Genomic DNA, 15,455 nt, shown 5'->3' with positions numbered 1-15,455 from the left:
AGTAGGCCATTCAGCCCTTCGAGCCAGCACCGCCATTCAATGCGATCATGGCTGATTACTCTCAATCAGTACCCCGTTCCTGCCTTCTCCCCATACCCCCTCACTCCGCTATCCTTAAGAGCTCTATCCAGCTCTCTCTTGAAAGCATCCAACGAACTGGCCTCCACTGCCTTCTGAGGCAGAGAATTCCACCTTTACCACTCTCTGACTGAAAAAGTTCTTCCTCATCTCCGTTCTAAATGGCCTACCCCTTATTCTTAAACTGTGGCCCCTTGTTCTGGACTCCCCCAACATTGGGAACATGTTTCCTGCCTCTAATGTGTCCAATCCCCTAATTATCCTATATGTTTCAATAAGATCCCCTCTCACCCTTCTAAATTCAAGTGTATACAATTAACTTAGTGAACTTTAATAAATGCGCTCCCCCACCCCCACCCCCGCCGGGTGGACCGGCGCCCGTCCCGACGTGCCCCGCGTCTGACCTTCCTCCCGTGGTGCAGAGCTGCGACAGTGCGTCAAAGAAGATGGCCGCCGCCGTCGAGCTGCCGCAGCAGGAGAGGTTTCCACCCAACGGGTCTACGGCTCGCTCTGGCCGACGCTCTGACCACCCAAGGTCGATGTGAGTGGCTCCCTCTCCCCTTTCCCCTCCCCCCTCGCCCGCCACGGCCCCAGGGGAGACTCCCCGGCCGGCATCAGTTGGGGGAGGGTTGCCGGGCCCGCAGGAGAGGTTGGGACCCAAAGGGTTCACTCCGGTCCAATGTCCCACTGAACGACACAAAGTGCTGGAGTCACTCAACAGGTCAGGCAGCATTCCCTTATCATGTATCTATCTGTACACTGTGGGTGACGCAATTGTAATCATGCGTTGTCTTTCCGCTGACTGGTTAGCACGCAACAAAAGCTTTTCACTGTACCACGGTAGACGTGACAATAAACTCAACTGAACTGAGCTGAAACTAAACTGAAACAGAACATGGATCGGTGACATTTCAGTTTGGGACCCTCCTTCAGACTGATTGAACTATTCAAATGTTGTAAGCATAGGCAACATCTCCAGTTTTAGCACCAGCCCATGATTTACTTCAGTTTAGTTCAGAGATACAGCGCGGAAACAGGCCCATCAGCCCACCTAGTTCACACCGACCAGCGATCCCCGCACGCTAACACTATCCGACACACACTCGGGACAATTTACATTTATACCCAGACAATTTAGCTACAAACCTGCACATCTTTGGAGCGGCCGGGTGCTCCAGTTTCCTCCCACACTCCAAAGACGTGCAGGTTTGCAGGTTAATTGGCTTGGTATAAATGTAAAAAGTGTCCCTATCTTGCACAAAACGTTATTCCCTTTATCGTGTATCTGTACACTGTGGACGGCTCGATGGTAATCACGTGTTGTCTTTCCGCTGACTGGTTAGCACGCGGCAAAAAGCTTTTCACTGTACCTCGGTACACGTGACAATAAACTACTCTGAACCGGATTAATGTTATTTAATGGGTGATGGGAAGAACTTTTTTCAGTCAGAGAGTGGTGAAGGTGTGGAATTCTCTGCCTCAGAAGGCAGTGGAGGCCAGTTCGTTGGATGCTTTCAAGAGAGAGCTGGATAGAGCTCTTAAGGATAGCGGAGTGAGGGGGTATGGGGAGAAGGCAGGAACGGGGTACTGATTGAGAGTGATCAGCCATGATCGCATTGAATGGCGGTGCTGGCTCGAAGGGCTGAATGGCCTACTCCTGCACCTATTGTCTATTGTCTATTATCATATAAATCAGTCTTCCCGGGCAATTATTGTTCTATTTTTAATCGTAGGATATTACAATTTCATGTGGCAACACACGCGTAATTCTCCTCACGGGCAGAGCACATTCACAGATAATTACCATCCAACATTGCTCACTGATTGCCTCACTCACCAAACGTCTACTTTAGTTTATTATCACGTGTAACGAGGTGTACTAAAAAGCATTTTGATGCGTGCTAACCAGTCAGCAGAAAGTCTGCACATAATTACAATGTACATAGTGTTCAGATACAGGATAAAGGGATGTAATGTAATCTTGTAATGATAGTTTCGTTTATTGTCACGTGTATTAAGGTACAGTGAAAATATTTTTGTTGTGTGCTGACTAAAAGATTACAACCTAGCCGTCCACAGTGCACAGATACAGGATGAATCTTTAGCAACTTAAACAAATAATGTTTAGTGCAAGATAATGCCCAGTTAAGTCAGATTAAAGATAGTCCAAGGGTCTCTAAAGAGGTAGATGGGAGGTCAGGACCGATCTCTCGTTGGTGAGAGGACGGTTCAGTTGCCTGATAACAGCCGGGAAGAAAATGTCCCTGAATCAGGAGGTGTGCGGTTTTCACACTTCTGTACCTCTTGCCTGATGGGAGAGGGGAGAAGAGGGAGTGACCGGGGTGAGACTGGTCCTTGATTATGCTGCTGGCCGGGATGAAACTGGTCATTATTATCAGCATCCGTTGCTCTTTGATCAGATTATGTTCACTTTGTAGCTGAACCTGAGCTTTAGTAAACTTAGCATTGCACGCAATGTAAGTTTGCAGCAGAAATGAATATTTACCTTTGATTTAAATAGGGGCGGCACGGCAGCGCAGCGGGTAGAGCTGCTGCCTCACAGCGCCAGAGACCCGGGTTCCATCCTGACCTCAGGTGCTGTCTGTGGAGAGTTTGCACGTTCTCCCTGTTCTCATGGGTTTCATCCCACATCCCAAAAAGACGTGCAAGTTCGCAGGTTAATTGGCCCTCTGTAAATTGCCTCTAGTGTGCAGTGGGATAACGTAGAACCAATGTGAACAGGTGACCGATGGTCAGCGTGGACTTGATGGGCCGAAGGGCCTGTTTCTATGCTGTATCTCTAAAACTAACTAAACTAACCTGAGTTAAAAAATTATTATTTTTTGGAAAAGATTTATGTTTAAACCTTAAGGTCCATTTGGCCGAATCAAAATCAGAGAATCTAGTGCGAATTTGAATATTATTTAGATGACTGTAAATGGAATTTGGTGAGTTATATTGCACTAATAGTCAATTTGAATACTGTTTTAAGGTCATAATATCAAAAATGATGGGAGTAGAATTAGGCCATTCGTTCCATCGAGTCTACTCTGCCATTCAATCGTGGCTGATCTGAAGAAAGGTCTCGACCCGAAACGTCACCCATTCCTTCTGTCCTGAGATGCTGCCTGTCCTGTTACCCCAGCATTTTGTGTCTCCTTATATAGCTGATCTATCTCGACCCTCCACACCCCATTCTCCTGCCTTCTCCCCATAATCTCTGACACCCGTACTAATCAAGAATCTATCTATTTCTGCCTTAAATATACCACTAATGTGGCCTCTGCAGCCTTTAGTGGCAAAGAATTCCACAGATTCACCACCCTCTGCAAAACTCCGTTCAGACAGCACCCGCAGTCTGGATCGAACCCTGGTCTCTGGCGCTGCAAGGCAGCAACTTTACCGCTGTGCCACCATGCCGCGCATATACCACCGTTAACTCTATATGATATGTTCTGCAATTTTTGCTATGCTGTATAGTTACAGATCAGTATTAGGTAGGAGATGAAATAATTTTTTGCGCAAATTATCCATGGCAATGTTAAAACTTTCATGTTCGATTTTGATCTAAAGCTTTGTATCTTGACTTCTGAATTGTGAGAAGGTAACTGCAGATGCTGGTACAAATCGGCAGGTATTTATTCACAAAATGGTGGAGTAACTCAGCGGGTCAGGCAGCATCTCAGGAGAGAAGGAATGGGTGACGTTTCGGGTCGAGACCCTTCTTCAGACTGGTGTCTGAAGTCTGAAGAAGGTAATCGACCCGAAACGTCACCCATTCCTTCTCTCCCGAGATGCTGCCTGACCTGCTGAGTTACTCCAGCATTTTGTGAATAATTGACTTCTGAATTCATCGTCCTGATTCTGAATTCTGACAGGGCAGTATGGCGGTGCAGCGGCAGAGTTGCTGCCTCACAGCGCCAGAGTCCCAGGTTCGATCCCAACTACGGGTGCTGTCTGTACAGAGTTTGTATGTTGTCCATGTGACCTGCTTGGGTTTTCTCCGGGTGCTCCGGTTTCCTCCCACATCCCAAAGACGTGCGGGTTTTAGGTTAATTGGCTTCTGTAAATTGTTCCTAGTGTGTAGGATTCGAAAGTGGGATAACATAACACTAATTTATGGGTGACTAAAGAAGGGTCCTGACCCAAAATGTCACCCATCCATGTTCTCCGGAGATGCTGCCTGACCCGCTGAGTTACTCCAGCACTTTGTGTCCTTTACTGTAAACCAGCACCTGCACTTCCTTGTTTCTGTAATAGCATTCATACCACACTCCAAGGACGTGCAGGTTTGTAGGTTAATTGGCTTCGGTAAAATTGTAAACTGTCCCTAGTGTGTGTAGGAGAGTGTGAGTGTGCTCATTGGTCGGCGCGGACTTGGTGGGCCGAAGGACCTGCTTCCGCCCTGCATCTCGAAACTAAAACTAAATGTTCAGGACTGTGATTACCGTTTGTTACTCGGGTGATGTGATTCAGCGTCTTTGGATTGTTGTAGTGCGATGGGCTTGGCCGGGGTGGGGGAAAGGTGAGAGCTAGTGGAGAACACAAACATCGACCAAAGATTTATTTCAGGGAAAAACCTGCCTTGTGCTGCCAAATCCTTTGTGTAATTCTGAGCCAACTCAGCAGGTTTCTCAAGAAAAACAGTGGTAGAGATTAGCTTAGAGACGCAGCGCGGAAACAAGGCCCTTCGGCCCATCGAGTCCACGCCAACCAGCGCATTAATACTATCCTGTAGGAAAATAACTGCAGATGCTGGTGCAAATCGAAGGTAACACAAAAAGCTGGAGTAACTCAGCGGGTCAGGCAGCATCTCAGGAAAGAAGGAATGGGTGACAAAGTCTGAAGAAGGGTCTCGACCCGAAACGTCACCCATTCCCTCTCTCCTGAGATGCTGCCTGACCCGCTGAGCTACTCCAGCTTTTTGTGATACCTTAACACTATCCTGCACACACTAGCGACAATTTGCGATTTGTTACCGAAGCCAATTAACCTACAAACCTGTACGTCTTTGGAGTGTGGGAGGAAACCGGAGCACCCGGAGAAAACCCACGCAGGTCACGGGGAGAACGTGCAAACTCCCCACAGACAGCACCCGTAGTCAGGATCGAACCCGGGTCTATGGGGGTGGTTGCAAATCACTACACACATAGTCTTTGTTGACACTCATTTCCAAAGTGAACTTAGTCGTGTGCCCACATCCAGCTATTCCCCGAATATTAGCTTAGTTTAGTTGAGAGATTACAGCATGGAAACAGGCCCTTCAGCCCACCCAATCCACGCCCGCCATCGATCACCCATTCACACTAGTTCTATGTAGGAAGGAACTGCAGATGCTGGAAAAGGTTCTTGACCCGAAACGTCACCCATTCCTTCTCTCCTGTCTGTCCCGTTGAGTTACTGCAGCATTTTGTGTCTATCTTCACACGAGTTCTATGCTGTCCCACTTTCTCATCCACTCCCTACACACCAGAGGGTAATTTTAGAGAGGGCCACTTAACTCACAGACCTGTACGTCTTTGAGATGTGGGGGGAAATCGGAGCGCCCGGAGGAAACCCACATGGGCACAGGGAGAACGTACAAACTCCACACAGCCAGTTCCCGAGGCCTGGATCGAAACTGGGTCTCTGGCGTTGTGAGGCAACGGCTTCCCATTGTTCACCAGTATTCAGCACTCAGGCTGTGTGCCAATATGCTGCTGCCTCTGTTTGCTTTCACAGCAACATGCTAATTTTAGTATAAGAAAATAACTGCAGATGCTGGTACAAATCGAAGGTATTTATTCACAAAATGCTGGAGTAACTCAGCAGGTCGGGCAGCATCTCGGGAGAGAAGGAATGGGTGACGTTTCGGGTCGAGACCCTTCTTCAGAGTGATCAGTCCGAAGAAGGGTCTCGACCCGAAACGTCACCCATTCCTTCTCTCCTGAGATGCTGCCTGACCTGCTGAGTTACTCCAGCATTTTGTGAATAAATGCTAGTTTTAGTGTTCAGTGCAAGAAAAAGGATTATTTTGCATCCTGTAGTTTTAATTTACTACTGTGATGTCAATATGTGTTATCCGAGCAAGTACGATGGGGTGGCGGTAGAGTTGCTGCCTCACAGCGCCAGAGACCCGGGTTCGATCCTGACTGCGGGCACTGTCTGTACGGAGTTTGCACGTTCTTCCCGTGACCTTGTGAGATCTCCGGTTTCCTCCCACACTCCAAAACGTACAGGTTTGTAGGTTAATTGGCCTCTGTAAGTTGTCCCAAGTGATAGAACTGGTGTAGGGGCGATTGTCGGTCTGCACGGACTCGGTGGCCGAAGGGCCTATTTCCACGCTGTGTCTCTAAACCAAACTAAACTAACCGAAACTCTAAACCACCCCATTACTCCTGAAGATATCGTGACACCTGACAGTTTTGATAATATCACAACAAGAAGAATTAAATATTTTAACAATACATTTTTTTTCCGTGAATGTCCCCTGGTGTGCATGATCAGGGTGGAACGGGTGGTCGCTGGTCGGCACGGGCTCGGTGGGCCGAAGGGCCTGTTTCCACACTGTATCTCGAAACTAAACTAAACTGCAAAAAAAGCCACTGCAGCAACTAGCACTGATTTACTGCGGCAGGTGCAGGAGAATTGTCACAAAGTTCAAACTAATTCAAACTCAACACGACAGTAGAGATAAGATTCACTTACCTTGTTTGTCGAATGATTGGATTGAAAGAGGGAGGCAAATTGTTCGTCGTTTCGAAGCTAGTTAAGTCCCTACTGTATGTGTGATCGCAAGGCAAATGAGCTCAAAGGGCAGGTGCAGATTCCTCATACAGTCAGAACTGGATAAACCTGTTCCCTTGGCCGCCCTTCTGATGGTATTGACTTACAGGTACTTAGAACACTTACACCCTCTCCAAGTTGCAAAGCGGGTGGGTGTGTTTTTGCCATGTTTGAGGTTTTGCAACCAAATATTTGTGTGACGCACACACTTTTGTTCGGTTAATTAGTTCCCGCCTCTGCCCACGTAAAGATACTCTCCTCGAAGCAAGTGGGTTCAAAGTCATATTTATCATATCATCATATCATATATCTACAGCCGGAAACAGGCCTTTTCGGCCCTCCAAGTCCGTGCCGCCCAGTGATCCCCGTACATTAACACTATCCTACACCCACTAGGGACAATTTTTACATTTACCCAGCCAATTAACCTACATACCTGTACGTCTTTGGATGTGGACGCATATTTCTTAATCGGGTAACAAAAGGAGACCTGGAGGGGCCGGAATAGCTCCTTGGGTCGGGCAGCATCTCAAGGGAACGTGTGGGGCGGGGGGGTGAATCTATGGAATTCAGAGCCACAGACGGCAGCGGAGGTCAAGTCGATGGGTGTTTTCAAAGAGGAGGTTGATCATAAGGTCATAAGTGATAGGAGTAGAATTAGGCCGTTTGGCCCATCACGTCTACTCCGCCATTCAATCGTGGCTGATCCATCTCTCCCTCCTAACCCCATTCTCCTGCCTACTCCCCATAGAGAGGGAAAAAATAGTCAAGGCAAATGTGGGTCCCTTGAAGACAGAAGCGGGGGAGTTTATTATGCGAAACAAGGAAATGGCAGACGAGTTGAACCGGTACTTTGGATCTGTCTTCACTAAGGAAGATACAAGCAATCTCCCAGATGTTCTAGTGGCCAGAGATCCTAGGGTGACGGAGGAACTGAAGGAAATCCACATTAGGCAGGAAATGGTGTTGGGTAGACTGATGGGGCTGAAGGCTGATAAATCCCCAGGGCCTGATGGTCTGCATCCCAGGGTACTTAAGGAGGTGGCGCTAGAAATTGTGGATGCATTGGTGATCATTTTCCAATGTTCTATAGATTCAGGATCAGTTCCTGTGGATTCGAGGGTAGCTAATGTTGTCCCACTTTTTAAGAAAGGAGGGAGAGAGAAAACGGGAAATTATAGACCAGTTAGTCTGACATCAGTGGTGGGGAAGATGCTGGAGTCAATTATAAAAGACGAAATTGCGGAGCATTTGGATAGTAGTAACAGGATTGTTCCGAGTCAGCATGGATTTACGAAGGGGAAATCATGCTTGACTAATCTTCTGGAATTCTTTCAGGATGTAACCAGGAAAATTGACAGGGGAGAGCCGGTGGATGTGGTGTACCTTGACTTCCAGAAAGCCTTTGACAAGGTTCCACATTGGAGATTAGTGGGCAACATTAGAGCACATGGTATTGGAGGTAGGGTACTGACATGGATAGAAAATTGGTTGACGACAGAAAGCAAAGAGTGGGGATAAATGGGTCCCTTTCAGAATGGCAGGCAGTAACTAGTAGGGTACCGCAAGGCTCGGTCCTGGGACCACAGCTATTTACAATATACATTAATAACTTGGATGAAGGGATTAAAAGTACCATTAGCAAATTTGCAGATGATATAAAGCTGGGTGGTAGTGTGAACTGTGAGGAAGATGCTATGAGGTTGCAGGGTGACTTGGACAGGTTGTATGAGTGGGCGGATGCATGGCAGATGCAGTTTAATGTGGATAAGTGTGAGGTTATCCACTTTGATGGTAAGAATATGAAGGCAGAGTATTATCTGACTGGTGTCAAGTTAGGAACAGGGGACATACAACGAGATTTGGGTGTCCTAGTGCATCAGTCGCTGAAAGGAAGCATGCAGGTACAGCAGGCAGTGAAGAAAGCCAATGGAATGTTGGCCTTCATAACAAGAGGAGTTAAGTATAGGAGCAAAGAGGTCCTTCTGCAGTTGTACAGGGCCCTAGTGAGACCGCACCTGGAGTACTGTATGCAGTTTTGGTCTCCAAATTTGAGGAAGGGTATTCTTGCTATTGAGGGCGTGCAGCGTAGGTTTACTAGGTTAATTCCTGGAATGGCGGGACTATCATATGTTGAAAGACTGGAGCGACTAGGCTTGTATACACTGGAATTTAGAAGGATGAGAGGAGATCTTATCGAAAAGTATAAGATTATTAAGGGGTTGGACACGTTAGAGGCAGGAAACATGTTCCCAATGTTGGGGGAGTCCAGAACAAGGAGCCACAGTTTAAGAATAAGGGGTAGGCCATTTAGAACTGAGATGAGGAAAAACTTTTTCAGTCAGAGAGTTGTGAATCTGTGGAATTCTCTGCCTCAGAAGGCAGTGGAGGCCAATTCTCTGAATGCATTCAAGAGAGAGCTGGATAGAGCTCTTAAGGATAGCGGAGTCAGGGGGTATGGGGAGAAGGCAGGAACGGGGTACTGATTGAGAATGATCAGCCATGATCACGTTGAATGGCGGTGCTGGCTCGAAGGGCCGAATGGCCTCCTCCTGCACCTATTGTCTGTTGTCTATTGTCTTAAACCCTGACACCCGTACTAATCATGAATCTAACTATCTCTGCCTTAAAAAATATCCATTGACTTGGCCTCCACAGCCTTTCCACCGATTCACCACCGTCTGACTAAAGAAATTCCTTCTCATCTCCTTCCTAAAAGAACGTCCTTTAATTCTGAGGCTATGGCCTCTGATCCTAGACTCTCCCACTAGTGGAATCATCCTCTCCACATCCCCTTTTATGTATCACTCGATCCATTTTGATGAAGACTTTGGCAGGTCCTTTAACATCGGAAAAAGGAGAACTCATAATGTGGAAACAAAGAAATGCCAAAACAATGAAACAAATAATTGGGTTCTGCTTTTGTAAAAGAGGATGAAAATACATTTTCAGAAATGCTGGTGAACTGAGTTTTCTGTATTTTTGTGTTCTTTGATAGCTTTGTGTGTATTTTCGTGTTCTGCAGAGATGCTGCCTGACCTGTTGAGTTACTCCAGAACTTTGTGTCTATCTAAGCTATAGAGGGATGTGGGCCAAACGCGGACAGGTGGGACTAGCGTCGATGGGGCATCTTGGTTGGCGAGGGCAAGTTGGGCCGAAGTGCCTGTTTACGTGCTGTGTGACTCTTGTAGTTCCTTTACAATCAGAAATGGCAGAACTCATAATGGGGAATAAAGAAATGCCAGAACAATTAAACAAGTACTTTCGTTGCGTTTTCATTTACAGAAGCATGCGTGACCTGAGGATCTAATGAAAAGGAGAAATTGTAAAGTTTGTTAAATTGTTAAAGTCGAGGACTTCCCTGAACCGGATCATTGGCTCCACGACCCATAGCCACAGAAACCCCATTCACGCTAATTCTACGTTATCCCACTTTCTCATCGACTCCCCGCACACACACAGAGCAATTTACAGAGGACCGGTTAACCTATAAAACCTGCAGGTCTTTGGGATGTGGGAGGAAACCGGAGCTCCTGGAGGAAACCCACACAGTAAAACGAGATCTTTAGTTTAGTTTAGTTTAGAGATGCAGCATTGAAACAGGCCCGTCAAGTCCGCGCCGACCAGTGATCCCTGCACACTAACACTATCCTACATACACTAGGGACAATTTAGATTTATATCGAGGCAATTAACCTACAAACCTGTACGTCTTTGGAGTGTGGGAGGAAACCGAAGATCTCTGGAAAACCCACGCAGGTCACGGGGAGAACGTACAAACTCCGTACAGACGGCACCCGTAGTCGGGATTGAACCCGAGTCGCTGGTGCTGTGATGCAGTGACTCGACCACTGCGCCACCGTGCCGGCCACGGTTTGGGGTTTATTGAAGGAGGAAGATGGAGTAATTTAGGAACTCTGGGGGTTTGGAAGGGAAGACATCGCTATCAGCTTGGGACTGAAAGGCCAAATTTGGAGAATATCTCACAATGCTCCAGGGCACTTTACAACGACTGAACTACTTCATAAATTCATAATTTCTAGGATCAGAATTCGGCCATTCAGCCCATCAAGTCTACTCCGCCATTCTATCACGGTTGATCCATCTCTTCCTTTTAACCCCAATTCTCCTGCCTTCTCCCCATGACCCCTGACACTAGTACTAATCAAGAATCTATCTCTGCCTTAAAATATCCACTGACTTGGCCTCCACTGCCTTTGGTGACAATGTATTCCACCGATTCACCACCCTCTGTCTAAAGAGGTTCCTCCTTATCTCCTTTCTAAAGATACATCCTTGTATTCTGAGGCTGTGACCTTTGGTCCTAGACTCTCCCACTAGTGGAAGCATCCTCTCCACGTCCATTCTCCACTGGCCTTTCATTATTCAGGAAGTTTCAATTATGTCCCCCCTCATTCTCCTAAACTCCAGCGAGTACAGGCCCAGTGACGTCAAACACTCATCATACTTTGAGTTGAGTTCAGATTGTTGTAAAATTATTGACTCCCTTTTTTAAGGGTGCGTAGAATGCTGCATTGCAATATACCATGCCTTCTGGGGTGCGGCTTTTACAGGAAGTTGAAATGTTCAGTACGTCAGAGTGTGGGTGTGGTGGATAAGGGTTTTATCCTTCTGATGTTGCTTGACTTTAATGAATTACAAGCCTCTTCTACCCAGTTTGGTTTCACTGCAATTACTACAAGTGGATTAGAACAGGGATTTTTCATTCAACTGCTTGCGTGCGTTCTGCCGTTCATTTAATTAATGGTTGATCCCTTAGTGGGACAGGCAGCATCTCTGGACATTAGACAATAGACAATAGGTGCAGGAGTAGGCCATTCAGCCCTTCGACCCAGCACCGCCATTCAATGTGATCATGGCTGATCATTCTCAATCAGTACCCCGTTCCTGCCTTCTCCCCATACCTCCTGACTCCGCTATCCTAAAGACCTCTATCTAGAGAAGCATCTCTGGAGAGAAGGAATGGGTGATGTTTTGGGTCGAGACCCTTCTTCAGACTGAAGACTTTCTGGTCGAGACTGTAGAAGGGTCTCGACCCCGAAACGTCACCCATTCCTTCTCTCCAGAGATGCTGCCTGTCCCGCTGAGTTACTCCAGTATTTTGTGTCTATCTTCGGTTTAAACCAGCATCTGCAGTTCCTTCCTACACAACTAATGGTTGATGTCTACTTTAACATCACTTACTCTGCCTTGGCTCTGACAAATAACTCAATTAACCAAACCCAGCGGCTTTTTGCTTCCAAGATTGCAATGGAATATAGATTTTTAAGACAAGAAGGCACAAAGTGCTGAGTAACTCAATGGGTCAGGCAGCATCTCTGGAGAACATAGATAGATGCGTTTGGGTCAGGATCCTTCTTCAGACTGATTGTAGGGGAGGATGCTTGACTAGTACGGATGTCAGCGGTTATGGGGTTGAAGGCAGGAGAATGGGGTTGAGTGGGAGAGATAGATCAGCCATGATTGAATGGAGGGGTAGACTTGATGGGCCGAAAGGCACATTTGTCATTTGATGAAATGTTGCATACTTGAAGGTAGATTGTGGTAAAATCACTGTGAGGTTGTACGGACTCTGTGCAGAGATTACACCATCATTTTGGCTGCAGCTTTGACTTGTGTAATAAAGTTATTTCCCAGCCCTTCAAAAGAAAACAACAATTTCTCATTTTTCCTGTTTCCTGTTTCCTGTTTCCTGTATGCTGTATCTCTCTAAAAAAAAAAAGAGATTACTCCAACACTTTGTGTCTTTTTCTCTCATTTCTTCGTTCTGTTCTTTTAATTTCATTCCACACTTGCTGCTCATTTCAAAGACATCGTCAGAGGTTATGGGGGAGCAGGCAGGAGAATAGGGTTAGGAGGGAGAGATAGATCAGCCATGATAGACAATAGACAATAGACAATAGGTGCAGGAGTAGGCCATTCAGCCCTTCGAGCCAGCACCGCCATTCAAAGCGATCATGGCTGATCACTCTCAATCAGTACCCCGTTCCTGCCTTCTCCCTATACCCCCTCACTCCGCTATCCTTAAGAGCTCGATCCAGCTCTCTCTTGAAAGCATCCAACGAACTGGCCTCCACTGCCTTCTGAGGCAGAGAATTCCACACCTTCACCACTCTCTGACTGAAAAAGTTCTTCCTCATCTCCGTTCTAAATGGCCTACCCCTTATTCTTAAACTGTGGCCCCTTGTTCTGGACTCCCCCAACATTGGGAACATGTTTCCTGCCTCTAATGTGTCCAATCCCCTAATTATCTTATATGTTTCAATAAGATCCCCCCTCATCCTTCTAAATTCCAGTGTATACAAGCCTAATTGCTCCAGCCTTTCAACATACGACAGTCCCGCCATTCCGGGAATTAACCTAGTGAACCTATGCTGCACGCCCTCAATAGCAAGAATATCCTTCCTCAAATTTGGAGACCAAAACTGCACACAGTACTCCAGGTGCGGTCTCACCAGGGCCCGGTACAACTGTAGAAGGACCTATTTCTACAGGTCCTATACTCAACTCCTCTTGTTATGAAGGCCAACATTCCATTGGCTTTCTTCACTGCCTGCTGTACCTGCATGCTTCCTTTCAGTGACTGATGCACTAGGACACCCAGATCTCGTTGAACATCCCCTCTTCCTAACTTGACACCATTCAGATAATAATCTGCCTTTCTATTCTTACTTCCAAAGTGAATAACCTCACACTTATCTACAGTAAACTGCATCTGCCATGTATCCGCCCACTCACACAACCTGTCCAAGTCACCCTGCAGCCTTATTGCATCTTCCTCACAATTCACACTACCCCCCAGCTTAGTATCATCTGCAAATTTGCTAATGGTACTTTTAATCCCTTCATCTAAGTCATTAATGCATATCGTAAATAGCTGGGGTCCCAGCACCGAACCTTGCGGTACCCCACTGGTTACTGCCTGCCATTCCGAAAGGGACCCATTTATCCCCACTCTTTGCTTTCTGTCTGTCAACCAATTTTCTATCCATGTCAGTACCCTACCCCCAATACCATGTGCTCTAATTTTGCCCACTAATCTCCTATGTGGGACCTTGTCGAAGGCTTTCTGAATGTCGAGGTACACCACATCCACTGATTCTCCCCTGTCAATTTTCCTAGTTACATGATTGAATGGCGGGGTAGACTTGATGGGCCGAATGGCCTAATTCTGCCCTTATCACTTATGAACCTCTTCAAAAATTTAATATGTGGGCCTGTCTAAAAGAGGCTAATGCAGAATTGGTCTTCAAGGAATATATTGGTCGGTATCGTGCATCTTACGATTTTCAGAATTAGTTGAAATGTGCTTTGCCAGCGGTCATTTGATATCGTCGGTGCGTATTATATGTGGGAACCCTTGTAGTTGAAACAGAGAGAGCTCTGTGGCATTGTTGTTTGGCTTGGTGTGTGTGGTGTGATAGGTCTGTGGGGATAAAAGAAGGATCTGATGGCACTCATAACCAAAGATACTAGAGGAACAAGATGGACCACTCAGTTGAAATCACCTATACTGAAGTGTAGTACGCAAAGGAGTGTAGCGTCCGCCATTTTGGTAGGCAAAACCCGCCGTTCACTATGCCTCTCGCGGTGTAATCAGTGTTTTGGGAGAACAGTATGTGTGATGATACCATTAAAATGCAGAATATATCTTACCTATCAATTCAAAGATTTTTGTTATTTTTCTTTTTAAATGTTTCTGCAAGTTTCTGCCTATTAAAATGGCGCCGTGACGTTCTACGGTTTTTAGGGTCTATCTTGCTCCTCTAATATCTTTGCTTATACCCCATCACTATCATCATATCATATCATATTATATATATACAGCGCGGAAACAGGCCTTTTCAGCCCACCAAGTCCGCGCCGCCCAGCGATCCCCGCACACTAACACTATTAACACTATCCTACACACACTAGGGACAATTTTTTTAGACATTTACCCAGCCAATTAACCTACATACCTGTACGTCTTTGGAGTGTGGGAGGAAACCGAAGATCTCGGAGAAAACCCACGCAGGTCACGGGGAGAACGTACAAACTCCTTACAGTGCAGCACCCGTAGTCAGGATCAAACCTGAGTCTCCGGCGCTGCATTCGCTGTAAAGCAGCAACTCTACCGCTGCGCTAGTTTAGGGCTGTATCTCTAACCTAAACTAAACTAAGCTCACCTTAAACCTATGTACTCTGGTTCTTGGTTTTGAGTTAGAATCACTTAATTTGTAGAGACTTTACTAGATATTCAAAACATGCCAGACCGCAGGACGTTGAACGTTGAGAGTTTCTCACTTTAGTTTAGTTTTTAGTTTTAGAGATACAGCGCAGAAACAGGCCCTTCGGCCCACCGAGTCCGCACTGACCAGCGACCCCATCACACGAACACTAACCTACTCACACTAGGGACACATTTTTACATTTATACCAAGCCAATTAACCCTGTATGAAGTGTGGGAGGAAACCGAAGATCTTGGAGAAAACCTACGCAGGTCAAGGGGAGAACTGACAAACTCCGTGCAGGCACCAGCTGTGGTCAGGATCGAACCCGGGCCTCTGGCGCTGCAAGTGCTGTAAGGCAGCAACTCTACCGCTGCGCC

At 46.5% G+C, this 15,455-nt stretch overlaps 1 protein-coding gene across 2 annotated transcripts in view; it reads left to right on the top strand.

Annotated features, from left to right (window-relative positions):
* ano3 (anoctamin 3) overlaps positions 1–15,455 on the top strand; it is a 183,386-nt gene that overhangs the window by 107,702 nt on the left and 60,229 nt on the right. The window lies entirely within an intron of this gene.

The sequence above is a fragment of the Rhinoraja longicauda genome, chromosome 18 (assembly GCF_053455715.1).
Source record: "Rhinoraja longicauda isolate Sanriku21f chromosome 18, sRhiLon1.1, whole genome shotgun sequence".
NCBI lineage: Eukaryota > Metazoa > Chordata > Chondrichthyes > Rajiformes > Arhynchobatidae > Rhinoraja > Rhinoraja longicauda.
This window is presented reverse-complemented; position numbering and strand designations above follow the sequence as displayed.